This window comes from Humulus lupulus, chromosome 5, assembly GCF_963169125.1.
Source record: "Humulus lupulus chromosome 5, drHumLupu1.1, whole genome shotgun sequence".
NCBI classification, from domain to species: domain Eukaryota; kingdom Viridiplantae; phylum Streptophyta; class Magnoliopsida; order Rosales; family Cannabaceae; genus Humulus; species Humulus lupulus.
The window spans coordinates 211,382,890-211,400,718 of NC_084797.1; the positions used below are offsets into that span (position 1 = coordinate 211,382,890).

A 17,829-nucleotide genomic window follows, 5' to 3' on the forward strand; every position below is an offset into this window, starting at 1 on the left:
AAAATACTAAGACATAACTACTATCTTTTGGATACATACATAAAATAATAAAGCTTTATTATAAAAATAAAAAAAATACGGGATCCCATTGTTTATACATAAAATCATAAAGAAAACAAAACTTTTATTTAAATGTTCAAATACTAAATGCGGAAATCATAAATACATAATTAAAAGACTCAAATGTCAATGTCATCCTTGATCAATCTCGTCGGTTCATTCCTTAAGTTCCTCGCCCAATACACATGCCAAAGCCACCTCGGATCTGTCCCGCCTTCCATGTTTATTTACTTGCAAAATCTAAATAAAAAAGGAATGACCCTAATGGCCAGTAAGGAAAAACTACTAAAACATAAAACATAAAACATAAGACATAAGACATAAAACATAAAACATAAAAATGGACTACAATATTAATGGCCATTAACTCATTACCGTAGTATGTGATAGAAACCACTATAGTCCTCTTGTTACTATTTAGAGGTAGGTTTAGACACAACTATAGTCTACGATAATGATAAAAATATCGGGATTTGCTATCTAAGCAACCATATTTCCCAAGCAACTAAAAGACATAAAAGAAAGAAAAAAAACATACATACACATAGCACATAGCACATAAATCTAACTTATTTTCCTTACCAAAAACTAGGGTATTGGAGACAAGTACGGGATTGGAAACTCCTAAAACTAAACAGTAAAACCATAAGTTTCCTAAAGAAAAGAAGATGAAAAGAAGATCTAAACCATCAAGATAAGAACTTACTGAAAACCTTAAGTTTCAAAGAAATCAAGAACCTAACCAAAACCCATTATAATGAGTTAGGATTTGAAGTAAAAGAAAAGAATAAGAGGAATAGCAATGGACTAAACCTAAGGATTAAGGGTACCTTAGATAGCTTAAAGCTTTGATTTATACCTCAAACACCAAAATCACACTATAGCTTACTTCCCAAGTGTTTAGAAAAGCTTATATTTGAAAGGTTTTAACCCCAAAACCCTTGTGTTTCTCTCTAGAACGAAAATAGCAACTTGGAGGCTCTAAAAAGTGTTTGAAAGATGATGAAAATGATTGAGTGAAGGGTCCTATTTATAGAGTTTAAGGATTGAAACTAACTCCCATTAAAATGAATAAAAATGGGATTTTCCGCTCAACAAACGCCCAGAACTCAGTCAAAATCGTTCAAGAGCAATTACAAGTTGTTGAGGGTTGTTTCTAGCTTCGGATTCCACGGATTTTTAAAATTTGTTGATGGAGCCGATATATGACCCCTATAGGCGATATATTGGCTGCCCCATTTTCCCGAGGCTCTGTGGTTTCGTTCATGCGAAGTCGACGTTCCCCCAAACTTAACCTTTACTCGCCCTCGAGTAAAGAACTCCAAACAATCCTAAAAACCCTAAACAACCAAACAAAAACAAATCAAGTTGACAACAACAAATTAAGCTTCCAAATTATGTATGTCTTACTCGTATAGTTTTCAGAAAAAGAATACAACCATAATGATAATCTAGAATTTTGATCAAAATATTTCTTCAAATCACAACAAATATATGCTCTCCTAATCATGATAAATAAATAACATGCATTTGAATCCATTTAAACTTACCAAATTTCTCACCACAAACCATCAAATCTTATTATCTCATATGCTTGCTTCACCGACTACTCTCCACTAATATAGACAACACAAGCCCAAGAATCAATAGGACTTTTATAGCTTATAACAATAGGCTTAGGCATAGGTAGATGAAATGTCATTTAAGCTCAAAATTACCATAAGCATACAAACCATACGAACCAAACTTGATATCCACATTACAGCCCAAAGACAATCCCAATATATTTTTTTTTCTTCTTAGATTGAGAAAATTCACACTTACATTTCAATTTTTTTTTTCAAAATTATACTCCCCCAAATTTTTTTCAGTGCATGTTCAAAAAGAGTCTTTCAAGAATTTTTTTTTTTTTTTAAGAATATTTTCTCAATCTATTTTTCTTCAAATTCTTCCTTTTTTTTTTCTATTGATAACACCCAATCCACAATACATACCATTACAAAACCACTCCCCAATCATCATTCACTTATATGCTCATGGTAATTATTCATGGGAAAGAAACATTATAACGTCTTTCAAGTAGGCTCCAAATAGGTGTCACAACAAAGAATTTAACGTAAGGCTCAAAAAGAAGGAAACTAGGGATTAAATTAATAAAGGTTGGCTTGAAAGGCTCAATCGTTCCAAAAATGGCCTAAATCACCTTCCTAAACATGCATTATCTAGGATTTCGTCTCAAGTAGCAAGCAAGCAAGTTCTAAGCATAATCATCCATCTTTCCTTGAACCAAAATTTAGCAAGCATAAATATCATCAAATGCCCAAAATTTATCTAAAAATCATGATCAAGCTCTCACATATTTACATGGACCCAAGCAACTCAAATAAATATTCAACCAATCACACAGATTTAGTTCAATTTTTATGGCTTTCATTTCATCAACTATATGAGCAAATTCATTCATTCATTATCATCAGCTAATCATTATCAACTCGACTGATTAAACATTCTAAACACCCTAGACACAACACATCCTAAAAGAAAAATTACAAAATAAAATAAAAAAGACTATTACAGAAAACATACGCAATATAAACGCAACAAAGCTCTTCCCCCAAACTTATAGAATACATTGTCCCCAATGTACAAATATAAGAAAAGAGAAGAAACTTACCAGGACGACAACACGAGCGTCAAAAGGGAGGAGGTGGTGGAGGAGCTAGAGATGGAGGATATGGTGGAGGATAAGAAAAAAAAATTTGGGCACTTTCTGAGTTGAGCAGCGCTGAGGCGCTACCTTATGGCGCCTAGGCGCTGCCTCCTGAAACAAATCCTCTTCTTCTTCTTTTTTATTTATTTATTTATTATTTTTTTCACGCTTTTCACGATTTAACTTGCAAAAATAATCCAAAAATTGTCCAAAATAAAAACCAAAACAACACTTTAAATTGTTCAAAACTAAAGCAAAACAACTAAAAGAATGGGATGCCTCCCAAAGCGCTGTCGTTAACGTCATTTAGCCGGACGCTGAACTCTCTACACCTTTAACTTGAGTCAAGTCCACCCCTTGCATCCTTGAGAGCCATCGTGTCATACGAGGAGAATTCCCTTCCACTGTTGAGAATATTGAAATTATCCCCAATGTCATCGAAACCTTCAAACTTGCCACACAATAATCTTTTCATACGACGTCGAACTGTTCAAAATCGTTCTTTGATCTTCTTCTTCCTTTTACCAATTGAATCTTGACAATCATTCACCACATCAACTCTACAACAGGTAGGAATTTCAGTTGCTGCAAAAACATTAAAACTTATTTCCTCATTTTGGACTCGCAACCTTAACTCCCCCTTTTGTACGTCGATAAAGCTCGTCCTGTGGCTAAGAATGGTCTTCCAAGAATGATTGGGACGTTGGCATCCTCCTCCATATCAAGTACAACAAAGTCTACTGGGAAGATGAACTTGTCCACTTTTACCAAAACATCTTCAATAATACCCCAAGGATGTGCTATTGATCTGTCTGCCAACTGAAGAGTCACTGTTGTAGGTCTTGCTTCCCCAAGCTTCAATCTTCTGAACACAGAAAGCGGCATTAGATTAATGCTCGCCCCCAAATCACATAGAGCATTCATACTCTCAAAATTCCCAATAGTGCAGGGTATTGTGAAACTCCCAGGATCTCTCAGTTTCTGAGGAAGCTTCCTTTGCAGAATGGCACTGCACTCTTCAGTAAGCGCCACCATCTCATAATCCTCCATCTTCCTCTTCTTGGACAGTATTTCCTTCATAAACTTCATATAACTTGGCATTTGTTCAAGTGCCTCGGCAAAAGGTATGTTAATGTGAAGTTTTCAAAAAATATCTAGAAACTTCGAAAATTGTTTGTCAAGAGTCTTCTTTTGAAGTCGCTGAGGATATGGAATCTTGATGTGGTGCTCATAACTCACTGGTGACTGATTCTCCTCAAGGTCTTCAATAATCTCTTCTTCTACCTTACCCTCATTCTCAACTTCAACTTTTAGTGCAGGTATAGACTTCTTGACTGGCTCTTCCAACTTCTTCCCACTCCTCAAAGAGATTGCATTGCACTGCTCTTTAGGATTCACCTCTGTATTACTTGGCAAATTTCCTTGAGGCCTACTTTGTAACATATTTTCCAATTGACCAACTTGCATCTCAAGATTCCTGATGGATGAGCGAGTTTCTGTCATAAACTGAGTTTGAGTGTTGGTGAGAGTCAATAATGCAGCTTGCAATTCATTAGGCCTTTCAGGTGGAGCTTGATTCATTGATTGTTGAGGCCTAGGCTGTTGTGATGAAGAGGCTTGATGCATTGGTGGCTGAGGCATATTATTCTGAAATTGACCCTGAAATTGAGATTGTTGGCCCTGATTATTCCTCCAAGAAAAATTAGGATGATTTCGCCACCCAGGATTGTAAGTATTGGCGAATGGATTATTGAATGGCCTCTGAAAGTTTCCCACCGCTTGAACCTGAGCTTGATCCATCGGAATGTTATTGTTAATACTGGTGAGGCACTAATCAATAGAGTGAGAACCACCACAAATTTCACACCTAGCTACCATTTGAACCGCATTAGCAGATACAGTGCTCTGTTGTAACTGTTTTGTCAAGGAGGCTACTTGTGCTGTTAGAGCAGTGATTGCATCTAGCTCATGCACCCCAGCTACCTTTCTGACCGCCGATGATCTTTCCTCAGACCACTGATGATTATTTGTGGCCATGTCCTCCAGCAGCTCATAAGCACCAGTTGCACTCTTGCTCATAAAAGTACCACCTGCTGCAGCATCAATAATGGTTCTAGTAGTAGGACATAAACCATTATAAAAATTCTACACTAACATCCACTGTTCGATGCCATGATGAGGACATCTTCTCAAAAGTTCTTTAAACCATTCCCAAGCTTCATACAATGATTCTCCATCATTCTGGAAAAAATTATTGATTTCTCCCCTCAATTTAGCAGCTTTAGAAGGAGGGAAGAATTTTGACAAAAACTTCTGAGCCAAATCTTGCCAGGTAAATATAGAGTTCGGTTGCAAAGAGTTCAGCCAACTTGTAGCTCTATCCCTCAGAGAAAATGGGAAAAGCCTAAGTTTAATAGCGTCATCACTCACCCCATTGTATCTGAAAGTTCCACACAGCTCCAGAAAATTAGACAAATGGGTGTGAGGATCTTCATAAGGCAACCCATTAAATTGAACAGAGGATTGCACCATTTGTAGAATAGCTGGCTTGATCTCAAAATTGTTAGCCTCTACAGCTGGTGGGCGTATACTGTTTTGTACTCCTGTCAGAGTGGGCAGTACATAGTCTCTCAGGCTCCTCTCAGCATTGTTCTGAGCCTGACCCCCTTGTGCAATCCCAGGAATTAAAACATTCCTGTCATCCCCATCATTATGTGCCATCTTCACAGACTTTTGGGCTTCCCTCTTGTTCTTTCTGTTTTGCTTGCAAGACTTTTCAATCTCAGGATTCAAAGGAACAAGACTGTCTGCTCCTCTTCTGCTACGCATATAACACAATTCACCTGATATAGACAAATTAAGCAACTAAACAGGTTAGAAATAAGAGAAATTAAAATCAAATTAGAAGAAAAATTAATCAGACTGATATTGATAATTCTTTTCAGTCCCCGGCAACGGCGCCAAAAACTTGTTGCGATATTCTTAAGCTATGCAAGTGCACACAGTCGCAATTTGTAATAATATGGTAAAAACAAAGTATCGTCCTCAAGGACTGAATTCTCAATTACCAGTCAATTAATTTCTCTTTCTATTTGATCAATTAGAATTCTTGATTCCTTTAGACACCACAAAAGAAACTATAATATTCAGAAGCAATAATTAAAAATTAAACAAATAACAAATAATAGCAAAACCTTGGATTAAATTCACTGTAAAACAATTAGGAATCCTAATCTTCTCTACTATCCACTCTATTAATCTTTAATGCAATTACTACTGAAACTCTTCTCATTGAAATGATAGGTATGCAAAAGTGTTAACTATTCGAGTTAAGAAATAGAAAACTCGACCTAGTGTGAATTCCCTATATTTCTATGGTCAATTCAAACAATAGGAAGCAATGAATACAACCCTCAATCACATAAACCAATTTGATACTCTCGTTCTAAATTAAAATCTATGTCTATTCAATTTTAGCATATTCAAATCTCACTTTTCAAATTTTGATTCAAATTCGTAAATCATATGTAAAAGATGCGCAGTCAATTACATACACAATAAACACAAATTGAATAGATTTCAGATGAAGAAGAAATAGATAATTGCATTAAATCATAATAGAGTTTCAAGAGAGTCAATTAGAAAACCTAAACAGAAATTTAGTTCAAGAACATGACTAAATCAAACATAAACATGGAATCAAAAGATAAAGAAAAAGAAAAAGAACTCTCAGTTTTCTTGTTGTTTCTTCTCTAGCCACCTTGCTTCATCTGATCTCTCCTCTAAAAACGTCAATAAAGAAGTTTTCATAGACCCTAATTCATTTTTGCATGAAAAGACAAGATTACCCCTGAAAATTCCCCTAAATTGTGTTTCCGTACAGACCCTAGCGCTGGGGCTCTACAGGATAGCGCTGAGGCGCTATAAATAAGTCTCAAAACACGTTTCTGGAAAATTGATGGCGCTGGGGCGCTGAAACGTAGTGCCTAGGCGCTATAACCCGCATCAAAATATGCTCTCTGTTTCTCGGCAGCGCTGGGGCGCTGGTTTGTAGCGCTGGGGCACTACTTTGCACAGAATAAAACTGACTCGTTTTGAACAGCTTGCAGCATCAGCTCATTGTATTTTGATCATAACTCCTTCAATATAACTCAGAATTGAATGATTCAAAATTATGTGGAAAGCTAAGAGAAATATCTACAACTTCTATTTCTAGACGTATTTCCAGAAAGTGATTAAATCCTTGTCAAAATGTGGCATAAAGTCTCAGACTTGCGTTATAGAACATAAACGACGTGTGCTGAGCCTCTTTAATGTAGTATCTTCCACACATGATGTCTTGAAACTCCACAATCAACACTAAATCCATCTTATTCATCATTTTTAACATGTTTCTTCTCATCTCATGCCATAGTATGCACTTGACCATTAAAACCTGAAACAAAAAGAAAACAAGCGTAAATATGCACTAACCAATCCTAAATAACTAAAAACACAACCTAAAACGATCCCTAAAACACACCTAAAATGACCCTAACAGACGTATTTTCCATATCAGCATAGGTGATATGTCGGCCCCTATAACTGCGATATATCGGCTTACGCTGATATACTAACCCATGTTTTGGCAAATTTTAAGCACACTTAAATCTGTTTAAACAATAAATACGAGATCCTAGCATCTGAGGGAAGGTTCCAGATTTCCTAGGTTTATCCTTGATTATTTTATTCATCTAAAATCCTTAATAAACATATATGTGACAAATGTCACATTCTTACTTATTCTATCTAAACCTTAGGTTATAGTAAATAATATTTCTAGGACCAGCTTCAATAATTAAACCTTATGATAAAATTAATATTTCTAAACTATAGGCTAAACTTATAAAATTTATTACTATCTCTACGAGTTTCCAACTAATTCCCGGCTTGAACCAATATCCACGAAAACTAAAATACTACAGCATAAGATACTACTATCTAACTAAGTAAAATTCTGAGGCGTTACAAAATCTGGCGCGAGAACGCAAGTAGGAGAGACATTAGGAGGATGGGATCTCCATTCATGGGTTTAGGTAGGGGCGGAGGCCCCAGTAATCAGAAAAGGAAGGCTCCAAATGCCTTTTCAACTCTAGGCCCCGACAGGAGACCGCGTGGTATGCAGATAGGCCACTAGGGTGGCAATGAGGGTTGGAGGACTTACCCAGAGTGCGCCAGATGTAGGAGGCATCATGTGGTAGAGTGTCGGGACAATGCCTGCTTGTTATGCGGGATAGTGGGACACTTTAAGAAGGATTGACCGAGAGCAAGAAAGGAAGAAACAAGGAAGGTGGATAGCTCGACTCTAGCTCGAGTGTTTGCACTAACACAGGCAGAGGTTGATGCTAGTCCCTCCGTAGTGACATGTCATCTTTCTAGTGCTAGAACCTCTTATACTGTTTTGATTGGTTATGGTGCTACACACTCTTTTGTTTATAGTAGGATAATTAATAGACTGTGTAGACCATGTGATTATTATGCTATGGGGTTCAAGACCTTACTGCCCACTAGGGAGTTAGTAGTTTCCATGAGATGGGTCAGATCATTGTGAGTGACAGTGGGTGGAAGAGAGTTCTCAGTTGACCTGATTGAGTTAGTTATGAACGACTTCGACATGATTTTGGGCATGGACTGGTTAGTGAAGTATGGGGCAAGCATAAACTGCTAGAAGAAAATGGTAACCTTTGAGCCTAAGGGTGAGGATCCCTTTGTATTTGTTGGCACTGTGCATGGACCCCGTGTATCTATGATATCAGCATTGAGGGCTAGAGACCTATTGTGAGGTGGTTGCATAAGATTCCTAGCCACTGTGGTAGATACTACTCAGGTCATGCCAGTAGGACCAGAAGAGACTAGATTAGTCAGTGAGTTCCTGGATGTGTTTCCAGAGGATTTACCAGGGTTTTCGTCACATAGAGAGATCAAGTTTGTTATTGAATTGGCGCCAGGGACAGAGCCAGCAGAGTTGAAGGAACTAAAGGTACGATTACAAGAATTGTTAGGCTTGGGTTTCATTAGGCCCAGTTTCTCACCATGGGGTGCACCAATCCTATTTGTAAAGAAGAATGACGGTTCTCTGAGGATGTTTCAATGTGACACTTTATAATTAATAGGAAATTATAGGACTTTGGTTTTAAAAAATTTAATTTGTTTAATTTTTTTTGGGAAAACCATAGTCATTAATTTTCTAAAAATAAATAATAAAAATATTATTTTTTAATTTTATAATGAGCTTATTTTAATAATTTCGATCTCCACCGTTGGTTTAACATAGTCAATAGCTTAATGGGGCCTCGAGGCGCTTTGATTCGTCCCCATACGGAAGATGTTCATTAGTTATTTAGACAAGGTTAGATTTCGAAAGATAGATAATTATAGGTAAAATTCTACTAAACTCACCCCTACGATGACTAATAGGACTAAATCTATGATTATTTAAACCGTGGGTCTAGCTCATAAAATAAGAGATTTTGTTTTCTTATTTTGATCGAATAGTAGGTTGTTAATAGTTTTAATGACCCAACTTATTCTAGACTTTGGACCATTAATAACTACTATACATAGCCACTAATCTTTAAGAAAACATACATATGAAATAATCATAACTTCATTAAACATGTAAAACAAAAATTAAAATACATAAAATTCAGAGTAGGATATGGGATCCCATTGTTTTGAAAATAAAACATAGCATAACTTAAATCTTAAATAAATTGGTTACAAAATCAAGTGCGAAAATACATAGAAATCATAATTTAAAAGACTTAAACAACTTCATCCTCAAATCGTTCACGCAGTCCACCGAATCCATTCTCCTTCAATACACATTCCCAAGCCGCCAAGAATCTTCCCGCCGCCATAACCATTTTCTTGCACATATAAAACATAAAGGAATGAGCCTAATGCCCATCAAGGAAAATCTACTACAAGCATGAAACATAATCATACACATAAACTATGAACATATATCATATACTATAACACATATATCATAATTCTAACCCATGTACATGGTGACTATTGGGGTTTGCTAACTAAGCAACTATAAGCCTCAAACTACAATGAGGTTTGCTAGTTAAGCAACTATAAGCCCCAAAAACATAAAAGTGTTGGGGTTTGCTATATAGCAACTATAAGCCCCAAAACATATAACATATAAAAACATACTATATCATAATCATAACATATAAAAACATACTATAGCATAATCATATAAGCATATAATACTATCTTATTTTCATTACCAAAAACCGGGATGTGAGAACAAGGACGGGATTTTGGAACACTCCTAAAAACCATAATTGAGAAAGGTGAGTATTCTAGAAAGAGATGAAAATGAATGAACTAAACCATCGAGAAGGTACTTACCGACAAGAACCTCAAGTTCAAAGAGCTTAGATGCCTAACCACGAATGAAAACAGCGAGGTAGAAATTGAGTAGAGAAAAACTATAAAAACTAATGAAACAATACAGAAAGGAACTAGAATTAGGAATACCTTGAATGCACTAAAACTGAACTACACCTCGATATTGAAATACACACTATGAACCTTACTTCCCAAGTGTTTAATAAGCTTAAGATGATAAAGCTTATAACCCCAACCCAAGTGTTTAACACTCTAAAGTAAACCTAGTAGCTTGAAGGCTCTGAACTCAGCTTGATGAATGAAGAAATGGTTAGGTACTACGTCCTATTTATAGAGTTCAAGAATGAAAAGATCTTCATTTAGCTTGAATAAAAATAATGACTTTTTAATTGAAAAACATTTGAATATTCGTTCAGCAGAGGCTTAAGACTTGGTCAAAAAGATTCTGGACTTATCAAGAGGTTAAGGATTAAAATGAGCTCGGTTTCAAAATTATTCAAAATTCATGCCCTAGAGCTGATATATCGCCTGGGCTGATATTCCCGAGGCTTGTCGAAATGGTCATGCAAAGTTACGTGTTTTTCGTATCCCCGTATGGCGATATATCGCCCCCTAGAGCTGTGATATATCGGCATACGCTGAAATATTATACATGTAATTACATTTTTTTAGCCTAATTTGAATTGAGTAAGCAACTTTGATTGAGTCTAATAACGATTTCAAAGCTGCTGACAGATTCTGGGATTTTCAAATATTACTCTTAATAAACTATTCCTAAAAAATACTTAATTTCTCATTAAACATGCACATGACAAATGTCATTATCTTATTGGGTCTATCTAAACCTTATAGTATAATAAATATCATCTTCATAATCAGTCATATTAATCAAAGCTTAGGTTATAATTAATATACTTAAACTATAGGGTAAACTTATAAAATCTACAAGTGTTGCTACGAGTGTCCAACTAAGTCCCGGCTTGAACCAAAATCCACAGTAATAAACATACTATAACTACTACTAGCTATTACGATTACTACTACTATTTAACTAGCTAAGTAAAGTTCTTGGACTCTATAATTCTCTCCTACTAAAAAGAATTTCGTCCTTGAAATTTACTTACCAAATAATTCCGGATACCGGCCTTGCATGTCCTCCTCCAGCTCCCACATTGCCTCTCGTTCAGAACTATTACTCCATAGGACTTTGACTATCGGAATATTCTTGGACCGTAACTGCTTCACCCCTTTATCCAGGATGCTAACCGGTCATTCCTCGTAACTCAAGTCTTTCTGGAGTGCTATCGTATCGTACTTGAGGACGTGAGATGAGTCTGACACATACTTGCGTAGCATTGAGATGTGGAACACGTTGTGGCTATCTGCTAGGGCTGGCGGTAGGGCTAATCTATACGCAACTGCTCCCACCTTGTCCAATATCTCAAAAGGACCTATAAATCGGGGACTAAGCTTGCCTTTCTTTCCAAACCGCTTTACGCCTTTCATAGGAGATATCTTTAGGAAGACTTGATCTCCGACCTTGAATTCCACATCGCGTCGCTTGGAATCCGCATAGCTTTTCTGACGGCTTTGAGCAGCAAGCATACGCTGTCTAATCAGCACTACTGCTTCTTGAGCTTTCCTAACAGCTTCGAGACCGAGAAGCTGCCTTTCTCCTACCTCGTCCCAGTGTAGTGGCGATCGAAACCATTCTGGAGAACCCTTCAACAAATAGTCTATAGTATCCTGCCAATCCCAGAAAAATTCTCACCTCCATGGCACTCTTGGGTTTGGGCCAGTCCTTCACTGCTTTGATCTTTGTTGGGTCTACTTCTACACCATTTTTAGACACATTGTGTCCTAGAAATGCCACCTTCTCTAGCAAGAATTCGCATTTCTTAAACTTAGCATATAATTTATGACTTTTGAGTCATCCCAACGTCAGCCGCAGGTGCTCTTCATGCTCGGCTTTCGTCCTTGAGTAAATCAATATGTCATCTATAAACACCACAACAAACTTATCCAGGTAGTCCTTAAATACTCTGTTCATAAGATCCATGAATGCGATAAGTGCGTTCGTTAATCCAAAAGACATTACTCAAAATTCATAGTGTCCATATCTAGTCCGAAAAGCCATCTTTGGGATATCTTATTCTCGTACTCTTAGTTGATGATACCCCGACCGCAAATCCATCTTCGAGAATACCGTAGATCCTTGTAGTTGATCAAAAAGATTGTCTATTCGAGGCAAAGGGTATTTGTTCTTGATCGTCACTTTATTTAGTTCTCGATAGTCGATACACATCCTCATACTCACGTCCTTCTTTTTGACAAATAGCACTGGTGCTCCCTAAGGTGAATAGCTTGGTCGGATGAAACCCTTATCTAATAGCTCCTGCAGTTGGATCTTTAACTCATTTAACTCAGTAGGCGCCATTCTATAGGGAGCTTTTGAGATTGGTGCCATCTCAGGTGCCAATTCTATTTCAAACTCGATTTCCCTACTCAGAGGTAATCCCGGTAGATCTTCAGGAAACACCTCGGGAAATTCACATACAATATGTACATCCTTTGGTTCGAGCTGCATTTCTCGTGTTTTTTCCACCACACTAGCTAGAAACGCTTGAAAATCGCTATTGATTATTATTGTCTATTAGGTCCATCTATCTATAAAAACTAAGACAAACAAAACAAGTAGAGGTTACAGCTTAGCCTATTGTACTATTGTTTATTAGGTCCATCTATCTATAAAAACTACCCTACTACAATTAAGTCCAACTCAGGTAAATGGTCCTTAACAATTTAATCTTCCATGGAGGAGGGTTGGGTTCAGTATATAGTACCCACTACTAAGGCCCCCTAACTTCCACTTGGACCCAAAAGACAGGAATTTGAACCCTTGCTTTATTAATGTTTATTTGTTTAAATTAAATCCAATCTAATAATGCAAAGCAAATGGGCCTTCACAAATGGGCTAACCCATAATTGAGGAATTTAAACTTTACACTTTCAATTGAATCCAAAAATTTCTTAACACTTACTACACAATGAAACAATAACAAAAGAAAATAACATGTTTTATAAGAAAAATAATTACAACTAGAGAAAAATATTCTAAAATAACATAAAATAAAATTTAACAATGTGTTCTTATATACGTCTAATCCTCCACATCGGATCCATTGTCCTACTCAGGGTTTGGTATTCTTCTTATAGCTTTAACCTTTCTAACCACACTTGAGTCCATTGGGCTAATTTCTGAAAATACACAAGAAAGACATTACAAACATACTTTGAAAACAATGTGTATACTTACTTGGTAGAGAGTTGGTCCTTTGTAGTTGTCGTGTGTATTTCGTGGGAACGTTCAGGACCAATATAGCCGTGGGCTTTGATCCCACCTGTAACGCCCTAATTTCTCATAGATTACCGAGAACACAGCGTTGGATCATAATTCATAAATAATGCTCTTTTATTGAATAAAAACTTGAAAATAAATACATGGATCCATGGTTTTACAAAAATAAAATAATTGTCTTTAACATAAAAATGAGCAACATTTAAATAAAAATTTAAAATAAACATGTTTTAATAAAAATAGGTCCGCTTGATCTTCCTCGGCTATATGGTCCCCACGAGTACATCACGAAGCTCTTAGGTCCCACTCGCCACTGGCCAATCTATCCTTAATTGCCTGAAATAATAACATCATAAGGAGTGAGCTTCTAACCCCAATAAGGAAAATACAAACAAAAGTTAGTCATATAATCATATAATCAAACATATCATAAATTTCACCAAAGTCATACCAAAACTTATTTATACTAATCATACAACAATAAACCCTAGGTCATTTCATAACTTATATCATATCATACATCATAATCTAAGTCATAACCATTAATCATAAGTCATAGATCATAAATCATAGGTCATAAGTCATACTCATAATCATAACTATGGGTCATAATAACAAGTCAGATATAGTAAAAAGATAAGTGTTTATACAGGGGTGGCAATTAAGCCCCGAACATAAGTCTGTCATACACCGAACATCACTTAGGTACGTCATTAAGTTTTGGCAACCAAGCCTACCGGACATAAGTTCGTCATACATCATTGGACACCTTAGGTCCAGACACACTTACCCCTTTATTGTACCTGAAATGTTAGGTCATACAAACATAAACTAAATCATAAACTAAACTACCTAATTTTCCTTACCGAAAACCAGAATATTGGAGACAAGAGCGGGATTGGAAACTCCTAAAACCAAACATAAGAAACCATAAGTCCTCTAAAGAAAAAAAGATGAAAAGAAAACCTAAACCATCAAGATAGTAACTTACCGAAGACCTTAAGATTCAAGAAACTCAAACACCTAACCAAAAGTCATTATAACGAATGGAAATGGACTAAACCTAAAGATGAACGGTACCTTAGATAGCTTAGAACTTCGATCTATACCTCAAACACCGAAATCACACAAAACAACCAGTACGTGTTCTAGAACGAGGAACTAAGGAGTTAAGGTCCAAAAGTGTGCCTATGGTTAAGATCTTGTGGACCAATAGCACTGAAAGAGAGGCACATGCTGATATTTCGCAGCAATAAGGGTCGATATATCGTCTATATTGATATGGAAAACACGTCGACTTCGCACGAACGAAACCACGAACCCTCAGAAATATGGTGTAGGCGATATATCGCCTATATGAGGCGATATATCTGCTCCAGTGGCCAATTTTTAATTTTCGTAGAATTCTAAACTAGAAACAACCCTCAACAACTTTTGTAGCGTCCCAAATTTGCTAATAAGGCTTAAGGCCTTAATTAGTATGCCTAGAGGGAAATATGTGATTTATTATTTTTATATGTGAATTTTGATGAGTATGTGATTAGAGATGCATGTTTAGGTGAATTAAATATGCATATGGGTCCCGTTTGGTTATTAGGGGCATGTTTGTAATTTTAACCTGTTGAGGGCATACATGTAATTATTGTGATATATCTGTGCTGCACGATCTGAGACAGTCCTAGGGAGCAGTTAGCTAGAAAGTCACAACGGGGTCGAATACGCGACTCGGGGCGAGTCGAGGGGTATTTCGAGCATTAGACGTTTTATGGGGTTATCGGGTTATGAAAATAAATATTTGGAGATATATTTGAAGTTACAACATTTAGGATGGAATATTGGGGAAATTTACCATTTTGCCCTCGAGGACGTTTTTGGTACCCCGAGCCTTTGAGGAAGCCTTAGAAACTTAAGTTAAAAAAAACAAAACCAAGGAACCTTCAGAAATTTAGGAACCAACCCTCTCTCTCTCTCTCTTGGAGTTCTTTCTCTTTGGAAGCTTGGAGACTTTGATCTATAGGAGGATTTTGGCTTGGAATTGAAGCTGGCTGTGATTGAGGATTATCTCAGGGCCAAGTTATCAAATTGAGGTAAGGATTCTAGCATTTAATTATATGAGTTATGTTGAGTTTCCTGCTGTTATTTCAAGGTTGTGCATGTGAGCTAGGTGGAGAATCATTCTTGAGTTTAGATGAGGTTTGGGGTTAAATCTTGTTAGGTTTTGTTGCTGAGACTCTAGTAGAACTTATGTGATGAATGGTTTGGATTGTTGGGTTGATTTTGGGGTAAATTGACTTAGTTTTGGAGGTAAAAATGGAGGATTTTTCTGGGTTCGAAGGGTCAGGCTGCGGCATTGTTCTTGCTGAGTCGCGGCCCTCTAGAGCATTTTGGTGGCCATGAAGAAGGGCGGGCCGTGGCACACCCTAGCTTGGGTCGCGGCGCGCCTGCCCTGTTTTTGGGTTTGGGGTCTCTGGTTGAGGCGGGCCGTGGCATGGGTGCATGGGGCCGCGACACTTAGTGTGTTTTTGGGCTTCAAGGAGGTTTTAGGCTCGGGAATCCTAAAGTTAAGGCTCGGGATGGATTTTATCACCCGAATTGATAGAATTCAAGGTCCCGGAGACTAGAATTATGACCCAAAGCTATTTAATGGATTAGAACTTGATGGATGGATGTTGTTGATACGTTGTGACTAGGTTTTCAGTGAGGCTCGGACTAGGGGACTATGCTCGGGACATCGATGCTTGGAAAGCTCAGGACACAGGTAAGAAAACTGTTGTACCCATAGAGCAGGGCGAGGCCCTATAGCTTGTGTTGTAGGGCACGACCCTATATGATTGTGTTGCAGGGCGTAGCCCCCATTGAATATGTATATATGTGTTTAATTATTTGCTTAAATTATGTTATGCGTGCATATATGTGAATGAACAACAAGAGCCGGGAATGGTGAAGACCGAGAACGGCGAGGGCCGGGAACAGCGAAGGCCGAGAATGGCAAGGCCGAGTACAGCAAGGGGCCCGGAGCAACGTTTAGCATGCGGAGTGCGAGTTGCCAGGGAAAGACCCTATAGGATACCTGGGATATCCTCATGGTGTAGACTGCGAACCCAAGGCTTGGTAAAGCACCTGGGACAGCATGGTCGTATGTGTTTAGCATGTTGGCGGTTTGTTTATGTGTTGAATGAAAGATATGTATGCTATTTGCTTGTGTGAGTTTTCTTGCTGGGCTTCGGCTCACGGGTCCTCTATGGTGCAGGTAAGGGCAAGGGGAAAGTCGACCAACCATGAGTACGGAGAGGTGAGGCGATGCATACATGCTTGGCCTGCCTGGCTGCCACGGCCAGGGGTATTTTTGGCAGATGTTTGTATTAAACCTAAATTTTGTCGTTTAGCCGACTTTAGTTATATTTTTTAGTTGTAAATATTTGTAAACAGTATTTTGGGATCCCAAATGTTTAACGCTTTATAATATTCAATGAATGGAATTATTTTCAAAGTATGTGACTTCTGTTACGGTTTAGCTACACTTTTAACCCAAAACCTCGATTAGCGAGTTAATTGCACGTTTTAAACTCACTTAGTAACGGCTCTAAGGAAGTAAGGCATTACAACTTGGTATCAGAGCGAGCCAAGGTTTATGGTTCCTGGAGATTGACTGAACATGTACGCTTGTTGTCAGTGACAAGCTCGACTTAGGGTTGGTTGGTAATGATTGACTTATATGCTTGAATATGTGCTTAACTGGCTTGTTTGCCTGCTTATTTTATATAGAGCATGATGAATGAGTTAACATATGCATGATGTCAGGGAATGGCCCATTGAGTGTTATATGTTATTTGTATGTTATGTGGATTGTTGTTATGGTTGGTTGATGTGATTGGGAGGTGGTTTTGGATGTTGTTATCATGCCTGATGAGCGGCGTCGTTGATTGTAGGCATATTGTTGAGATGCCTCGACAATCATTAAGACTCTGCCGCAGTAAGGCCGAGGATGACAACCAGGGTCAGGACCCTCCACCTGCCCCACAGAATTGGCAACATATGTTTGCTGAAATGGAAGCAAGACTACAACGAAATGAGGAAGAACTTCGACAGTTGAGGCAGCAGTCCCCTCCTCAAGCCACTGGGTTGTTACTTCAGCAGGCTGTGGCAATAATCATTGAGACTCTGCCGCAGTAGGGCCGAGGATGTAGTGACTCAGAGGAGGAATGTGGCAGTTATGACTTGGGAAGAGTTCAGAAACATCTTTAACGAGAAATACTACAATGTTGCAGTCCGAGCTGCGAAGGTTGACAAGTTC

General features: G+C 37.7%; 1 non-coding gene across 1 annotated transcript; it reads left to right on the forward strand.

Moving 5' to 3' along the window:
• The first annotated feature begins 4,937 nt into the window (after nucleotides 1-4,937).
• LOC133780946 (small nucleolar RNA R71) lies at nucleotides 4,938-5,044 on the forward strand. The gene has a single exon (XR_009869750.1). It is a non-coding gene; the product is annotated as a small nucleolar RNA R71 (small nucleolar RNA).
• The last annotated feature ends 12,785 nt before the right edge of the window (nucleotides 5,045-17,829 follow it).